Source organism: Gossypium raimondii, chromosome 3 (assembly GCF_025698545.1).
Source record: "Gossypium raimondii isolate GPD5lz chromosome 3, ASM2569854v1, whole genome shotgun sequence".
Classification (NCBI taxonomy): domain Eukaryota; kingdom Viridiplantae; phylum Streptophyta; class Magnoliopsida; order Malvales; family Malvaceae; genus Gossypium; species Gossypium raimondii.
Window position 1 is genome coordinate 26,784,833 of NC_068567.1, and position 17,817 is coordinate 26,802,649.

Here is a 17,817-nt window from a genome sequence, read left to right on the forward strand (position 1 = left end):
TTCAACCTTGAGTTGAATAACAACACCTGTTGTCCTGGTTCAAATTGCTGAGGTGTAATTCTCTTATCGTGCCAGTAGTTGGTCTTCTCCTTATAAAGTTTATCATTCTCATACACTTGTGCCCTGAATTATTCCATTTCATTTAATTCAAGTAATCTTCTATTGCCAGCAACTTTCGAATCCATGTTTAATTGCTTTATAGCCCAGTATGCCCTGTGCTCTAACTCAACCGACAAATGGCATGGTTTTCTATAGACGAGCTTGAATGGTGACATTCCTAACAGGATTTTTTAAGTAGTGCGATATGCCTATAAAGCTTTCTCTAGTCTTAAGGACCGATCTTTACGATTTTGATTAACAACTTTCTCCAAAATCTGTTTAATTTCCCTATTGGAAATTTCATCTTACTCGTTCATTTCTGGATGATATGCCGTGACAATCTTTTGTTTTACTCCGTACCTTTGCAGTGCATTGGCAACTAGCTTGCAATCGAAGCGAGATCCCTTATCTTTAATAATGGCTCGAGGTGTACCAAATCTCTTGAACATGTTTTTGTGTAAGAACTTCATCATTGACCTAGCATCATTGGTAGGTAGAGCTATGGCTTCTACCCATTTGGAGACATAATCTACTGCCACAAGTATGTATAAATTGTCGAACAAGGGTGGAAATAAACCCATAAAGTCTATCTCCCAAACATCAAACAACTCGATTTCCAGAATATTTTGTAGTGGCATTTCGTGTCTCAGTGAGAGGTTGCATGTTCTCTGACAACGACCACATGTCTTATAAAATTCATGGGAGTTTTTGAACAAATTCAGCCAATAGAACCCAGATTGGAGTACCTTTCCTACGGTTCTTACTCCTCCAAAATGACCTCTATAAGGAGCTGAATGACAATGTTGCAATACACAATTCATCTCTTCATCAGGAAAACATCTTTGAATTATTTGATTAGCACATTGCATATATAGATAAGAATCATCTCAATAGTAGAATTTTGCATCATTCAAGAATTTCCGTTTGCCCTGGCTATTTAGATTAGCTGGCAACAATCCACTGACTAAGAAGTTTACAATATTGGCATACCAAGGCAATGCCGTAGTAATTAACAACTGCTCATTTGGGAAATCGTCCTTAATAAGCTTGATATTGACGCCTTCATTTTGAGCTTCTAATCTTCATAGATTATTTGCCATTTAATTTTCAGTTCCCTTTCTGTCTTGAATCCCCAAATCAAACTCTGGTAGTAAGAGTATCCACTGAATTAGTCTTGGTTTTGCATCTTTATTAGTCACTAAATACTTAATGGCAGAATGGTCTGTGTAACTCATGACTTTGGTAACAACTAAATATGATCAGATTTTATCAAATGCAAATACCACAACCAATAATTCCCTTTTAGTGGTGGTGTAATTAAGTTGCACATTAGTTAGAGTTCGACTGGAATAATAGATCGCATAAAATATTTTGTTTTTCCTTTGCCCCAGTGCTTCTACAACATCATAATCACTGGCATTACACATGAGCTCGAATGGAAATGTCCACTTAGGAGGTATTACAATCGGTGCAACTACCAGTTTCTTTTGTTCCAACAAGGTACACAAGGGCTTAAAGATCTTGGAAAAGTCTTTGATGAATCTCTTATAGAATCCAACATGCCCTAAGAAACTCCTAATTTCCTTAACACTAAATGGAGGTGGAAGCTTCTCAATCACTTTGATTTTTTCCTATTCAACTTCAATTCCTTTATAGGGAACCTTATGCCCTAGGATAATGCCTTCTCTTACCATAAAATGACACTTCTCTGAGTTCAAGACGAGGTTAGTCTCCTCACAGCGTTGAAGCACCAATTTTAAGTTATGCAAACAACCTTCGTAATCGTTCCCAAATATCTAGAAATCATCCATAAAAACTTTGAGTAAATTCTCAACCATATTCGAGAATATGGAAATCATGCACTATTGGAATGTTGCTGGTGCACTACACTGACCAAAGGGCATTCTTCTGAAGGTGAATGTACCATACGGATAGGTAAATATTATCTTTTCTTGATCCTTTGGGGCAATTGCAATCTGATTGTACCTAGAAATAGTAGAAGTCCTTTTCAGCTAATCGATCTAACATTTGATCAATGAAGGGTAGTGGAAAATGGTGATTCCTTATGGCTTTGTTGAGCTTGCGATAGTCCATGCAGACTCGCCATCCTGTGATAGTATGTGTAGGTATAAGCTCATTATTTTGATTACTGACCACAATGACACCTTCCTTCTTTGGCACACATTGGACTGGACTCACCCAAGAGCTGTGAGAGAATGGGTAGATAATGCTAGCATCAACACAATTTGATTATCTCCTTCTTCACCACCTTTTCCCATAATGGGGTTCAACCTCCTTTGCTGCTCAATAAAATTGCCATGGTAGTCTTCCCCCAGAATTTTGTGCATGTAGAGTGTGGGGCTAATACCATTAATATCCACGATTGTCCAATCTAATGCCCTTTTGAATTTCTTAAGCACAGTTAACAACTTAATTTCTTGTTGATTAGTCAGCTCAGTAGACACAACCACAGGTAGCATGTTATCCTTTCCTAAATATGCGTACTTTAACTTTGAAGGTAGAGGTTTTAACTCTAAGGTAGGTGGTTCTTCTAGGGACAATTTAGAAGGGCTAAAAGTTTAAGCTGATAAATCTAATATGTCAAACCTCTTTCCAGGTCTGTTGACAATTAGTTTGGATTCCAACAACTCATTATGGTGTCCTAATGGCTCATCATCATCAATATCATCTAAATTTGATTCACTATACTCTTTGTCATGGTATTCTTTCTCAAATTCCTCTTCCACAATGGAATCTAACAAATTAACAGCAAGACACTCTTCAATATCATTAACACATTTCAGATCCTTGAAAACATTAAAAATGATTTATTGTCGTTCACCCTCATAGTTAATTTTCCCTTTTGAACATTAATCATAGTCCTACCTGTTGCAAGGAAAGGTCTACCCAGAATAATAGGCACATCTTTGTCAACTTTACAATCTAACACAATGAAACCAGTAGGAAAAATGAATTTATTTACCTTTACTAGGATATCCTCGACTTTACCTTCGGCGTGTTCATATGATCGATTTGCCAATTGCAAGGTTACAGTGGTAGGTCTTACTTCACCAATTCCTAGATTTTTGAACACAAACATGGGTATATGGTTTATGCTTGTTCCTAAATCACACAATGCCTTCCCAACATATTGGTTGCCAATTGAGCAAGGTATTGTGATGCTTCCTGGGTCCTTCAACTTTGAAGGCAATTTGTTTGTCAATATAGCAGTGCACCCTTCAATGAGTGCGACTATTTCAAATGCTCCTAATAATCTATTCTTTGAAAGTATGTCTTTTATAAAATTGGCACAGTTAAACATTTACTCCAAGGCTTCCACAAAAGGTATATTGATGTGAAGTTTCTTAAGGACATCCAAGAATCTACTGAAATGTTGTTTGTGATTTTGAAACATTTCCACAAAAGTTAGACATTTCCACAAAACGTTGGGGAAATGGTTGGGGTGGGTGAACTTCAAGTTGTAATGATTGTTTTGCCCGACCAATGTTTTCAATAGTGCTATCAAAGTTTGCTTCGACATTGCTTCGGTAATGCTTGGTCCAGTTTTCTCAGTTGTGGTGCTCTTTTTAGGTTGTTTAAGGGTTTTACTTGTAATTTTTTTAATTCATTGATTCAGCAGCAACATTCTTGACAACTCTATCTACTTGTGTGCCACTTCTAAGAGTGATTTCTTTATAATGTTCTTTCCCATGTGGTCTTGCATTCTCAGTATTAATCAGCAAAGTTCATTGTGTTCTTGAGTTTAAAGCAACGACTATTTGTCCTACTTGATTCTCTAAAACTCTTAATGATGATGCTTGGCTCTGAATCAGAACATTATTCTTGGCCATATACTCCTTCAGTAGAGACTCAATAGATGAGGAAGAAGATGATGTCTGTCCTTGTTGAACTCGTTGTTGAGTCGGTATAGACTGATTGAAACCAGGTGGAACATTCATGGCATTGAGTTTAATAATCGTGTTGGAATTTTCAGCTCCTTGATTGTTCCACCCAAAATTTAGGTGTTGTTTCCAACCAGAGTTATACATGATGGAATAAGGATTGTTGTTCTTATTGAAGTTGCCCATATAGTTGACAGATACTGGGTTTGAGGGACACTCTTTAAACATGTGATCCTCACTACAATAAACAAAAGATAACCCATCTGCTTTAAGCTGTTTCACCTAACTATGCTTCTGCATGGTCTTTATCATGTTGGCTAAAGAAGATACTAGAGCAGTAAGCGAGGTAATAGCATCAAGTTCGAATGGTCCAACCACTCTGCTATCAGGTCCAACTCTTGTTGTGGAGTATTGATAGTCATTATTGGCGATTCTCTCTAAAATCTCATAGGCTTCATTGTTGGACTTATCCAACAAAGTTTCATTAGCTAAAGCATCAACCACCATCCATGTCTGTACATTCAAACCATTGTAGAACATCTCCATTTGGGTTCGATGCTAAAATTCATGCATAGGACATTTCCTAAGAAAATCTTTGAACCGTTCCCATGCTTCATACAATGTTCCATCCTCTAGTTCCTTGAAGGATGTTATGTCATTTCTTAGTTTGGCATTCATATTGGGTGGGTTATATCGCAACAAAAATATTTGGTAGAGATCATTCCATGATTCTATTGTTTCGAATGGTAAAGCATTGAGCCATGTTCTAGCACGATCTCTTAAAGAATAGGGAAACAATTTGAGTTTTAAGGCATCTTCAAGGACACCTTATTGTCTGAAAGAATCACAAACCTTCAAGAAAAGTCTCAAGTGCAATCTGAGATCGTCAGTTCAAAGCGGCGAGCTTGAATTTGTGGCCTCACTATTCCAATATTTAGGTTGTCTAAGATAGGAACTACATGCTCTCGAATTGGCCTATCTCAATCATCAAACATCTGAGCAACATGAGGATTAACATTCGGAGCTCCTCGATTAAGTTGCCCATTCATAGTAGGTGGATTGTTATTGCCTTGATTCATTGCTCTTTGTTCTCTTCTCCTTCTTAGTAAGGTCATTGCAATTTCTAGATCTAACGGATAGAGTCCTTCAGTAGGAGTGTATTTACGCATACAACTAGTAACAGACCCGTTGATATTGCGAAACAAACAAATTAGTAACTAAAACTATAAAAATTGCAATAAAAAATAAAATTACCAATCGCCAATCCCCGATAATGGCGCCAAAAACTTATTGCGTGTGAATATGATGTGTGAATTGTGCAAGTGTACACATCGAATCAAGTAATAAAGTGATGAGTGAGTATCATTCCCATGAAAATTGGATGAGTGCTCTTTGTCTATGTTATCAGAATTGAACAGAAAAGAGAAATGTATCGAATGATGTTTAAGGAAATTAAAATGGGGTTAACACATTAGAAGTGAGGGTAATGAAGTATACTAGCAGAGATTACTATTGCAACAAATAAAACAAGAGTACTAAGGACTTTAGCAAGGTTGGAATATTGGTCGTGAAGGCCGAGATTACTAAGGGATCTGTTCTAACTCGTGAACAATGCCGTGGCAAAACTATGGCGAACTTAGTGCTCAATTGGGTACTAATGTGGTTTACCTCTGTTGAAAGAGAGACCTAGGGTTACTTACCCTTAAGGCATTATATGTCTATAGGCTCAAGATTAGCAACTACTACTAAAGTTGAACCTTCTAAATCGTAAAAGGTAAGGCTCTATGTCTTGAGTTTACACGAGTATTTCACTCAACACTCACTTATATTACCCAACTTTGGTCCAGGTAACCTAATTCTATTGGTATCAAGCTACCTTAAGAAACTTGAACCATATTAATCCATAAACATTAATCAAAGTTAAAACATCATCCAAAGCAAACCCTAACCGTATTAAGTTAGCTCATGGCTAGGCTACAAAATATCATCATTATCCAAAAATATCAATTTAGAATAGAAGAATTGAAAAAAATGTAGAGGAAGAAATCTAGGTTTCAAAGCTCAATTCCCCCCAACTCAACGTCTTAATGCTCGTCTTTACCAAAGTTCACAGTCAGCTCAACTTGCCCTTCTTGCCACAATAAGACATCTGTCCTAGCTTAGAAAAATATGTTGTCTCTCATCTTCTTTTTATTGCGTTTTATATTTGGGTTGTCCTCTAGGGTAAAAGCTGTCAGCCAATGATTGTTTTTCCCTAATTTAGAGGTGAATATTCTCCATTACACGTGCATGTGAGGGACTAAATGTTGAGTGCTCTCATTGCTAATTGGGTGTTTTTTCGTTTTCTTTACCAGCATTGCCGTGACAATCTCTCATAATGCCTGGGCAGACCTTTATCCTCTGCTATCCTTCTCCCTTAAACTTGCCATTCAACAACAACAAGACCTTTCCACAAGTAATTAAAAGTAAAGATGCAATAAAGTAATCACCATATCAAGTTCTTAGATGCACTGCTCGATTGATTAGAAATGATCATGAAATTACCTAAAATGAAGGTAATTTTACTTAAGTACAAGCAATTAATTAAGTCTAAAACTATGAATTGTAACTCTTTTCAAGAGTTGTCACTTGTCCACATTATCAACAGCTTGTTTGCATTACTGGCAGTTTATCTGTATTATTAGCAGCTCTGCACTACTGGCAATGTATCAACATTATTGGTGGTTTGACCATATTATTGGTAGCTTATATGCATTACTAGTGGCTTATCCACAAATTGGAATGTTTGGATGGATGAGTTCTGTGGAACTCTTTTTTGAAATGTAGCGGTGATGGGTAGGATTCCTTAAAAGAAATTTGCATAACTGTTTTATAAAAATCGCATTGCCATGATCATATGCATAAAGAAAATTGACTAATTTGTATGATAAGTATGTGCTCATTATTACTTGATTTGTATACTAAATTCCTGCTTATTACTTGTGTTAAGACTCACATTGAGCTTTATAACTCACTCCCTATTAGTTTTTTATTTTATTTTATTGATAGCCCTGAGGTTAGGATTTGATGACAGCATTTGGAGAAGTTTCTCAGAATTCTATTAAATTAAATTAATTAAAGTTTATCTTAATATATTTATTTTGGGATTGTAATAAGTTTGAGTACGGACTATGGCATAGGACTTTACTTTGGGGATTTTTTATTCATAGTTGCATGAATTGCTTGCATGACATTAAGTTTTAAAATCTGTATAAATTAATATTTGGTTAAGATTATGCATGAAACTTGGGTTTTATTAGAACTTAACAAAATCACTCTTTTCCACTTTGACTATGAAAACGAGTTTAAGAAAAATATATGTCTTAGTCTTTTAGGTTTTCAATTCACTATTGTTGTTTTATCGAATTTACATGAAATATTGATTTTTAGCAAAACATGATTTTAGTAAAATGTTTCGTTGCGAATTTCGTAAAAATATGTCAATATTACATTTTTCCGCTGCAAAACTGAGCAATGAGTTCTTAATAAAATTAAACTTAGTTTCAAAATTTATAATGCTTACAAATGAGATTCCTAAAGACATTTGATTTTATGAATTTAACATGTTTTTTTTCAAACAGTGATGAATAGTCAAGTTCTTTAGTTTTGATTAAATAAGCAAACGGTTTTAAAATATGATTGAAATTACGAAAGTTTTGAACAGTGATCAAACTTTTACAAATACATAAAATTCTGAAATTATTGATTTCTAAAATGCTCGATTTCACTTGTTTTGAACGATTTACGCAAATAAAGAATGTCTAAAAAACACGAAAGATTTTCAGGGCCATTTTGTTGGCCAATGTAGCTTTCAGAATTTGGCCATAATGTCTAGGCCGGTTTTGGGGTGTTACACTAACTTAACAGAACATACCCTTAGAAACCACTTCCAATCAATTCATATCTAAACCCATACTCTCATTTAAAACAATTGTTCACTAATATTGTCTTGGGTGGATACATATACATGGCTGATACTTATGTAGAGTTTCATACGAGCGGTTCACACTCAAACCTACCCTAATCCAATTTTGTTCACATATCCATACTGATAATTCATTACGTATAACATCCAGATGAACTCCATATCATGCTATAAAAGAATCTCATAATTCAAAACAACATTGAATTAGATTCAAAATAAATTTAGAAGAAGATGCGATATCCCTTACTTTTCATAATTACAGATCATCATAACAGATACCCTTCTTGACATAGAGATACATACCTCTTTTTCATGGAAAACCCTTAAAAATTTATTCAGCTCTTATTCCAAAGCATATCAATACCTTATCCTGGTTATACTTTTTTACAAAACCATAATAACTTACTCATATCTTACCGTAGAGGCAAATATTCAGATTCATAGCTTACCAGATTTTTCTGATAATTCACACCAAATAGACTTAGTAGAATAGACCATACCAGTAATTAGATAGAACACACCACTAAGGCAATCCATTTAGAATTTGCCATAAAGGCATCCCTTTCAGAGTTCACCACAAAGGCTATTCTTTTAGAGTTCGCCACAAAGGCTATCCTTAGCTATCGTGTTTACAATATGGATTTGCCTAAACTCACATTAAGTGAGGCTTGCCCATCATTTTCTTGGGACATGTAGAGAACCCCACTGAGTAATCACCATTCCTTAGTTCTTTTTAAAGGGTGTCATGGCCATGAGATTTTCCTTCAGAGTTCATATCAGAGTTCATGTTTTAAGTCCCGACAGACTCCATTAGGCACCATCGTGGTGAACAGACACAGAGCTTTTGACAATCAGAATACACATCTCATAACATACATTTCAAACATATACATACTTATCCATACTTCAATATTTTAATACTCGTATACCAATCATCTCATACTATACTTTTCATGACTTTGGATCCATAGTTCAATAAATTTCTTATAGACATACTTCAATATGAACAGTATGCATGCAAGAGTCAGTCTAAAGACTCACCTGATTCTGACCTACTACAGTTCAAAGCTACAGATCTAGATATCCATCACAAACCAACATCAACCACAACTTAGAAACATAATTTCATCATTAATACTTATGTATATACAAATTAATTATCATTTTGATCGTTGACCATCCCATGTAGATGCCTTATATTTATAGTCTTGCTGTTCATTTAGCAAATACATATTTACTCATCTAGTACTTAACATGCATAACTTAAATACTTACCCTAATGTGAAGTAACTATTGATTATAAAAGAACCTTAGCCTCTAGATCATCGAGGTAGGATACATTAAGATTTAAGGAAGGTTTCATCATATACCAATTAGGGAAGAGGAAGAAGAAGTAAGAAGAACCTCTTTCAGAACACATTCTGACATATAAGGATGACTCATCTTGCTTTGTTGAATTTAACAAGTGTCATGTATATCAGAACTTGCCTTCTTATTGGCCTAAAATTTTCGAGAAAAATATAGATAAGTTCCCTTCATCAAACTTATTAGGCTAAACTATATAGTTTGTTTCTAACCAAACTACTTATGATATAACTAGCACAGTATTCCATACAATCCAGGCGTACTATACCTTTGACGAATACTCATCCCATTTTCCCATTTTATCCCTTAACATAAACGTCTCCTTAATACATGGTAAAATATTAGAAAATAAAATTCTTACTTACTCTTGTGACGGTTACTACATGCGCACACACATACGCCAAAACAACCTTTTGGAGGATAACATTAATAGACTGTTTATTGCTATACACTGAAACTTTGGATTCACCAGATCTAGGGTGTTACAACTCTCCTCCCCTTAACAAAATTTCGTCATCAAAATGTCTAACTTTGAAGAGTTTACATGTAATTGGAAATTAACTGATCATATCAAGTGTATACCAAGAGTTGGGTGAATTAAGGATTTGGCGATTACTCGCGCAAAATTTAAACATTACAGGCTTACCCAATTTGATAGATGTCCTAATTATATTGGAGAAATTGAACCGTTTCTATGAAATAAACTTCTTGTACATGTTTGTTTCTGTAAAACAGGTACACAACACTTCTTCAAAATCAAACCCTAAGTTTTCCTTTGCTTAACCTTTCTACTATGCATTCTTCATCTTTTAGTTCAAATTTTCCTCAAAGGTAACTTTTTTATTTCTTTCTTTTCCTTTTGTTGCATTACCATTACACACAATGGTTTGAATTACCACTAGAGGAAGAGGTCGAGGCTAGGCCAAGCAAAACATTACCCCTAGTAATCCCCTTCCATTTTGTCCTTAAGAAGTCAAGGATACACCACCGTGGGTGGAGGTAGAAATGGTTAACTGCAATAATACTCAAGATAAGATGGATTGATATTTAAGGGTTCGGGGAATCCAAAATCTAAACTTCACTTATAACTTTCAACGACCTAAGAAATCTCGTTTAAGTGACAACGTTCTAGGGGTCATCTTACCTCTGATTTTGTTAGAAGCTGGCTTCCACTTGCCCTTAGACCCTTTTTTTTGCTCTGTTTTAACCGAATATGACATTGTACTCAGGAAATTATTAACCCTTTCTTGGTGGACTTTGGTTGCTTTAGACATTGATTTTTGCCTACACAATGAGCCACCTTTGCTGGATGTTTTCCAAAAGTTCTATCAATTAAAGATGAAGAGAAAGGGGTTATCTCCTGGTAGGTCTTACTTCAGTGTACGTACAGACCATGAGCCCATCATCCAAAATAGCATCTCCAACCTTCACCAAAGAAAAGAGAAATTTATAAAGGTCATTTGCATAATTGAATCGGGGTTTGGTTTTCCTACCAGATGGTCCCTTTCTAACAAAAAGATTTGCGCACACTGCCAGCCAATGGATTCTCAACTTGTTAAGAGTCAATATAAGCAGTTAAAAAAAGGGCTCATCCTCGATTTGGTGGAGCTCGTTACAGATAGAAACGTTTTCCAATATGTTTACAAGACTTAAGCCCCGATGGACATCGATCGAATGATTCTATAAAGGTGATGAATGATCTCTCTGTGCTTTTAGCCTCTGAAGCATGACCATACAATTCTAATAGTGAGTTAGCACAAATTTTGTTAGGGTGCAAAAGAGAACCTCCATTATATTGTTAAAGCTTTTATGGTTTTCATCCAAGAAATTAGAATATTATAAATAATCCTGTTACAAATTCTACTTCTACCTTAAATCGGGCTAATTCTATTGCTGATGGTGCAGGGTCTTCATCCCTTTCTCATCCTCAAGACATGGACATATCTTCTATTCTTAAAGCAGCTCGTAGCAAAGGGAAGTCTACCTCTGGTCCAACAAAGAGATCATCATCAAAGAGGTCTATTAAGAGAATGAGATTGGAGGATAAAAATTAAGAGATTGAGAGTAGTGGGTGTCCTCCATTAACAATGTGTAAATCAGATTGAGGGCCTATCATTTTTGTTAATCCATCTTCCTTAGTTCCTACTATGCCTGAAATTCTACTCTTACCTGGAAAGTCCGCCCGACAAATAAACTCTCCAATTCACATGTTTGATCCCCTATCGTCAGAGAATCAGAATCCTATTAATGCATTGCCCCCAATCTGATCTTCTACTCATACCGGTACTCCACCTCATGATGGTCAATCCAATGAAGGAGGAAAGAAATTTCCTTAGCATGAATTTTTGAAGTCTGTGCCAACTTTCATCTCTCTCAGTTCCATCTTTTCACAATAGCAAAACTTACTACCTTTACCATTAAGGGAAGTTTTTTCCTTTTACCTTTCATTCCGTTCCACTGAATTCCCTCTATCACTCGTAGTACAAGTTTCAGAAGTCATGTCTATCGAACATAGTCTTTGAAGTGGGGCTCTTAAAGAAGCAGGTAAGCATTATAACAATAAAATGGTTGTAAAGTCTGGTGAAGATCCATAGCTAACCTACACCAAAAATATCAAGAATCTACCAATTTAATTGGAAGACAGGATATGTGAGTTATGACTCTGAAGGGTAAACATAGGGATACTTAGACTGAGAGTACACAATTAAAAGAGGAGATCAATCTGTTGAAGGATAAGAAGTCTAATTTAAAAGAGAAACTCAGAGTTCTGGAAGAAAGTCACAAAGCAGAACTAGAAAATCTACGCCATTCTCATGATGAATTCTTTAAAAACTATCAGGAGGATACTAAGAAGTGTTGGATTGCCGGTATGCCTTGTGGCACAGTGGAAAAATTATTTTGGTGATCGTCAACCACAGATTCATGTACGAGGAATGAGTTAGGTTGAAATAGGGTTGAATGTATACCTTTTCAAAACTGAAGAATGACGACTAAGGCTGTTAGTTGGATTCCTTTGTGCGATGTCAATCCTAGCTGCAAAAAAGTGTCTCGGCCTCTACATAGTCCACCCAGTTAAGCACGAACACCGAAAACTCTTTGAACTTTTTTAGAGAGAATACAAACTTTTTGGTTGCTAAACCTAGTTTGATTTTTCTTACTCTCACCTACATAATACATGATTGTATTCCTTTTAATAATATCATGTGTATTAAATACAAATAATTCCCTTTTACTTTTTAGAGAAAATCATGAAATATTTTGAAACTATATTCTTTCTAAAATAATATTAAATCCCACAAATACTTACTCTGGAATGAAGTTGTGAATCGTATCCACCAGGTGTTCCTGTCTCATGGGCGATATTGTATGCTAGGCGAAACTGTCTACCACATTATACTCATCCGCCAATGATAAGAATCTGTCATAGTTGTATGTAGGAAGGTATACGTCCATTCTCTTAGAGTGAAGTCTGTTTGCTTTAACCATAGGGTGTGACCTTGTAGGTTCTTGTAACATTGGTAGTAATACTAGAACATATCTGATGTTAGAAGCAATGAGTGGAGTCTAGCAATGCATCATTACTACCTGAGTTACAAGAAGTCGCGATTCGACAGAACCTTTTTGTGACAAACTTTTCATGTATCATATCCTTTTATCCTTTATATCTAGATTGGACACAAGTCATGGTATAGTCATGCTTGTATAGTCCAATCTCATATTTCTTGATATTTTGACTAGACTACATTTAAAAAATAAGTGTTATATCTCATAACAACTTATTTGAGCATGACCATGTATTTCTAGTCTCACTCTTTCAAGTGGCCCGATATAGTACTCCCATTATGTAGGAGGGATAAATGCTATCTTGATCAATCATATCCCACTACATGGATTGTGGTATATCCAACATCAGTCTTTATAGTACAATTTGTTATGTTAAACATTTGATTGTATCAAAATATATGACTCATGATGTTGAGACAATGATGATATCAAGTCTAAGGATCATATACATAATTATCATAATGAGTAATGTTTGTGACTATTACATAATAATCAATGAAATATAGTCATGGCAGGTTAGTCTAGTATGTTGTTCTTTAACACATACTCATGTATTGATTTTGACATCCCTATGTCAATGACAACACTTTCTCATTAATCAACTACACATTAGTCTCAATGCATTATTATTGTCCAAGCCCACAATAATACTTGACTAAAGACCTTTTAAGAATAATCATTTTATTCTTAGGACTTTATTATTGATCAATTTATTTATATAAACAGAAAAAGAAACTGAAACAATAATGATAATGCCTTATATTTATAACGAGGTAAAATGAGTATGTAATTACAACCATATTATGATTGGTCTTTGGGCATACTCTAAAAAGAAGAATATTACTTAGGCTTTACCAGAGTGGAGATCAAATTTGCTTTTACACGCCTAAGTGGTTGTAGGTTATTTCGATCTAAGTCGCGTAGATTTCAATTGCCTTGAAAATTTTTTTATAGGGTCTCTCATTTTCAACATTTACAATCCTAAGGGTGAAGAGTGGGAATCCTTTCAAAGAGAATGGAGGCAATCAGGTGACCTATTCATTCCCAATACGCCCGATGCTGAAGACAATGAAGAGGGTTTGGTATCTGAGGGTCAAAATCCTGAAGATCCTCCTCTAATTGAAGAGATCTCATCTGAACCAACTAATTTGTGTAATGAGAGAAAGGAATGAGATTCTCTTTGTTTAATCATGGCTCTACTTTTCAATGGATTTGTAATATAAAACCAATTTTTTATCTGTACTTTGTCTCTTTATTTCAACATTATTTCTCTCTATTACAATATTATTTTTTCATACATCTACCTCAGAATAGACAATTCAATCATACTTGATGAACTCTACTAAGTTCGGCGTATTATGCATATATGGATTTTTCCACAAGAGCTGTCCAAAAGTTGACCAAATCGGGCTTTGATACCAAACTTCTAATGCCTTCAATCTGACCCAGTTCACCGAGTCTGGATCTCGAGTGTTATTAAACGATACAAAACATTTAACAAAAATAATTTACTATTTTTAATTTATTTTAAACCTATTATTTGAAGTTTCAAAAGAAAACCTTAGCATTAAAATAAAATATATGATAAATAACTTATTACATCAGATTTGATGGCGATCTTTACAAGCTAGAAATTATTTTAAAATAGACTCACAAGGCGTATTGAAGACTGCACCACAAATCCACTGTTTGCATAATAGCCCACTCTGCCACCAACTTGGCATACTCTTGGAATTGTCCCTCTAAGCGAAACCTCTTCTTAACATAGCTGAAAAGAAATAAAAAACCTTGTAAGTACAAAAGTACTTAGTGAACTCATGTAGCATACCTTGATGGATGCTTTGTAATCTTGTATAAATTTTCTGAGTCAATTACTTCTTTGCATCATTTACTATGGTTGAGACCATCACAATATTAACATTCCTGTATACGTCAATTGTAATGCCCTTATCATACTTAATCTTTCATATCTTGTTAACTGAGGAATCTTTCCAATCATTACAATAAATCTCTTGTTCCATGATACTTACTTAACAGAACATACCTTTAGAAACCACTTTCAATCAATCCATGCCTTAACCTATACTCTCATTTCAAACAATTGTTCACTGACATTGTCTTGGGCGAAAACATATACATGGTGGATACTTACACAGAGTTTCATACCAGTGTTTCACACTCAAACTTACCTTAATCCAGTTCTGTTCTCATATCCATACTGATAATTCATTGCGTATAACATCCAGATGAACTCCATATCATGCTATAACAAAATCTCATAATTCAAAACAACATTGAATTAGATTCAAAATAAATTTAGAAAAAGATGCGATATCCCTTACTTTTCATACTTACAGATCATCATAACATATACCCTTCTTGACATAAAGATACACACCTCTTTTCATGGTAAACCCTTAAAACTTTATTTAGCAATTATTCCAGAGCATATCAATACATTATTTTGGTTATACTTTTTATAGAACTACTAGAACTTACTTATATTTTACCATAGAGGCAAACATTCAGATTCATAACTTACTAGATTTTCCTGATAGTTCACGCCACATAGACTTAGCAAAATACACCATACAGGTAATCAGATAGAACACACCACTAAGGCTATTCATTCAGAATTTGCCACAAAGGCATCCCTTTTATAGTTTGCCACAAAGGCTATCTTTAGTTGTAGTGTTTACGATATGGATTTGCCTAAACTCACATTAGGTGAGGTTTTTCCATCATCGTCCTGGGATACGCAGAAAACCAAATTAGGTAATCACCATTCCTTAGTTCATTTTCAAAGGGTGACATGATCATGGGCTTTTCCTTCAAAGTTCATATTAGACTTCATGTTTTCAGTCCCGACGGGCTTTGTTAAACACCACCACGGTGAACAGACACAAACTTTTTTGACAGACTCTTCATGCATTGACACAATTCAAGTTCAACCTTTTACTTTACTATCATACACCCAATTAGAATACACATCTCATAGCATACATTTCAGACATATACATACTTAGCCATACTTCAATTTTTCAATACTCGTACACCAATCATCACATACTATACTTTTCATGACTTCGGATCCATAGTTAAATCAATTTATTATAGAGATACTTCAATATGAATAGTATGCATACAAGAGCAAGTGTAAAGATTCACCTGATTCTCACCTACTGTAGTTAAAAGCTCCAGATCCAGATATTCATCACGAACCAACAACAACCACTGGTTAGAAACAAAACTTCACCAATAATACTATTGTATATACAAATTACTTATCATTTCAACCATTGACCATCCCATGTAGAAGCTTTATACTTACAGTCTCACTGTTCATTTACCAAATACAGATTTACTCATTCAGTACTTAACATGCACAGCTAAAATACTTACCCTGATGTGAAGTAACTATTGATCATAAAAGAACCTTAGCCTCTACATCGTCGAGGTAGGATACACTAAAATTTAAGGAAGATTTCATCATATATCACTTAAAGAAGAAGAAGAAGAAGAAGAAGAAGAAGAAGAAGAAAGAATAATCCCTTTTATAACACATTCTCATATATAAATATGACTCATCTTGCTTAGTGGAATTTAACAAGTGTCATGCGTATCAGAACTTGCCTTTTTATTGGCCTACACTTTTTGAGAAACTATATAGCTAGTGTCTAACCAAATATAAATATAAATATAAATATAAATATAAAATATAAATAAGTATTGCATACAATCCAGGAGTATTATACCTTTGATGAATACTCATCCCATTTTTCCCTTTTATCCCTTAACACATACGTCACCTTAATACATGGTAAAATATTAGAAAATAAAATTCTTACATACTCTTGTGGAGGTTACTACACACCTATAGTATACACCAAATTAATCTTTTGGGCGGATAACGCTATGCCAGACAGACTATTTACTACTTATACATTGAAACTTTGCAGTCGCCAGATCTGGGGTGTTACATCTCACTCATACATATATATAACAAGTTTCTCTTATTGGAACTTAACAAGTGTCACTTTAATCAAAAATTGTTCCTTCTTAATGGCCTACAGGTTCTGAGAGAAACACAAACGAGCATGATGTATAATAAATATTTGACTAGTCAATCTAGTTGACTCCTTACCATATCTCATTACAAAACCCAACTAACGCAGTACTAGACAAACTGGGCACACCATGCATATGATAGTAACTCAACCAGCTTATACTTCTCATGATATACCCTTATCTTAGATAGCAAAAAACCTTTATTCACCTCTATGGAGGATCCTATGAACACATTCCTATTCGCCAGAAGACTATAACATGAAATTTTACACTAACCCAAAAAAATAGCTTCCAAACTCTACGTCTTAAACTCAGATCTGCCAGACTCGTGATGTGATACAATCAATGTTAGAGTATGCCCAAAGACCAATCATGAGATGATTGTAATCACATACTCGTTTTACCTTGTTTGTTAATATAAGACATTACCATTATTATTTCAATTTCTTATTCTGTGTGTATAAATAAACTAGTTAATAATAAAGTCTTAAGGATAAAATGATTATTCTTAAAAATGTTCTTACCCGAGTATTATTGTGGGCATGGACAATGATAATGCATTGAGACTAATGTGTAGTTGATTGATGACAAACTGTTTTTATTGACATATGAATGTCAAAATAAATACATGAGTATTTGTTAGAGAGCAACATACTGGACTGGCCTGCCATGAGTATGTTTCTTGGATTATTATGTAATAGTTACAAATATTACTCATAGTGATAACTATGTATATGATCCTCAGACTTGAGATCATCATTATCCCAACATCGTGGGTTGTAAATTTTGGTACAGTCAAACGTATACAATAGCCTATAGGGTCACACCCTATATTTGAATCTAACAGAATCCAAA

The 17,817-nt window shown here is 34.7% G+C and overlaps 1 non-coding gene across 1 annotated transcript; it reads left to right on the top strand.

The window, feature by feature from the left end:
- The first annotated feature begins 4,563 nt into the window (after nt 1-4,563).
- On the top strand, nt 4,564-4,670 carry LOC128040091 (small nucleolar RNA R71). The gene has a single exon (XR_008194751.1). It is a non-coding gene; the product is annotated as a small nucleolar RNA R71 (small nucleolar RNA).
- Nucleotides 4,671-17,817: the final 13,147 nt, after the last annotated feature.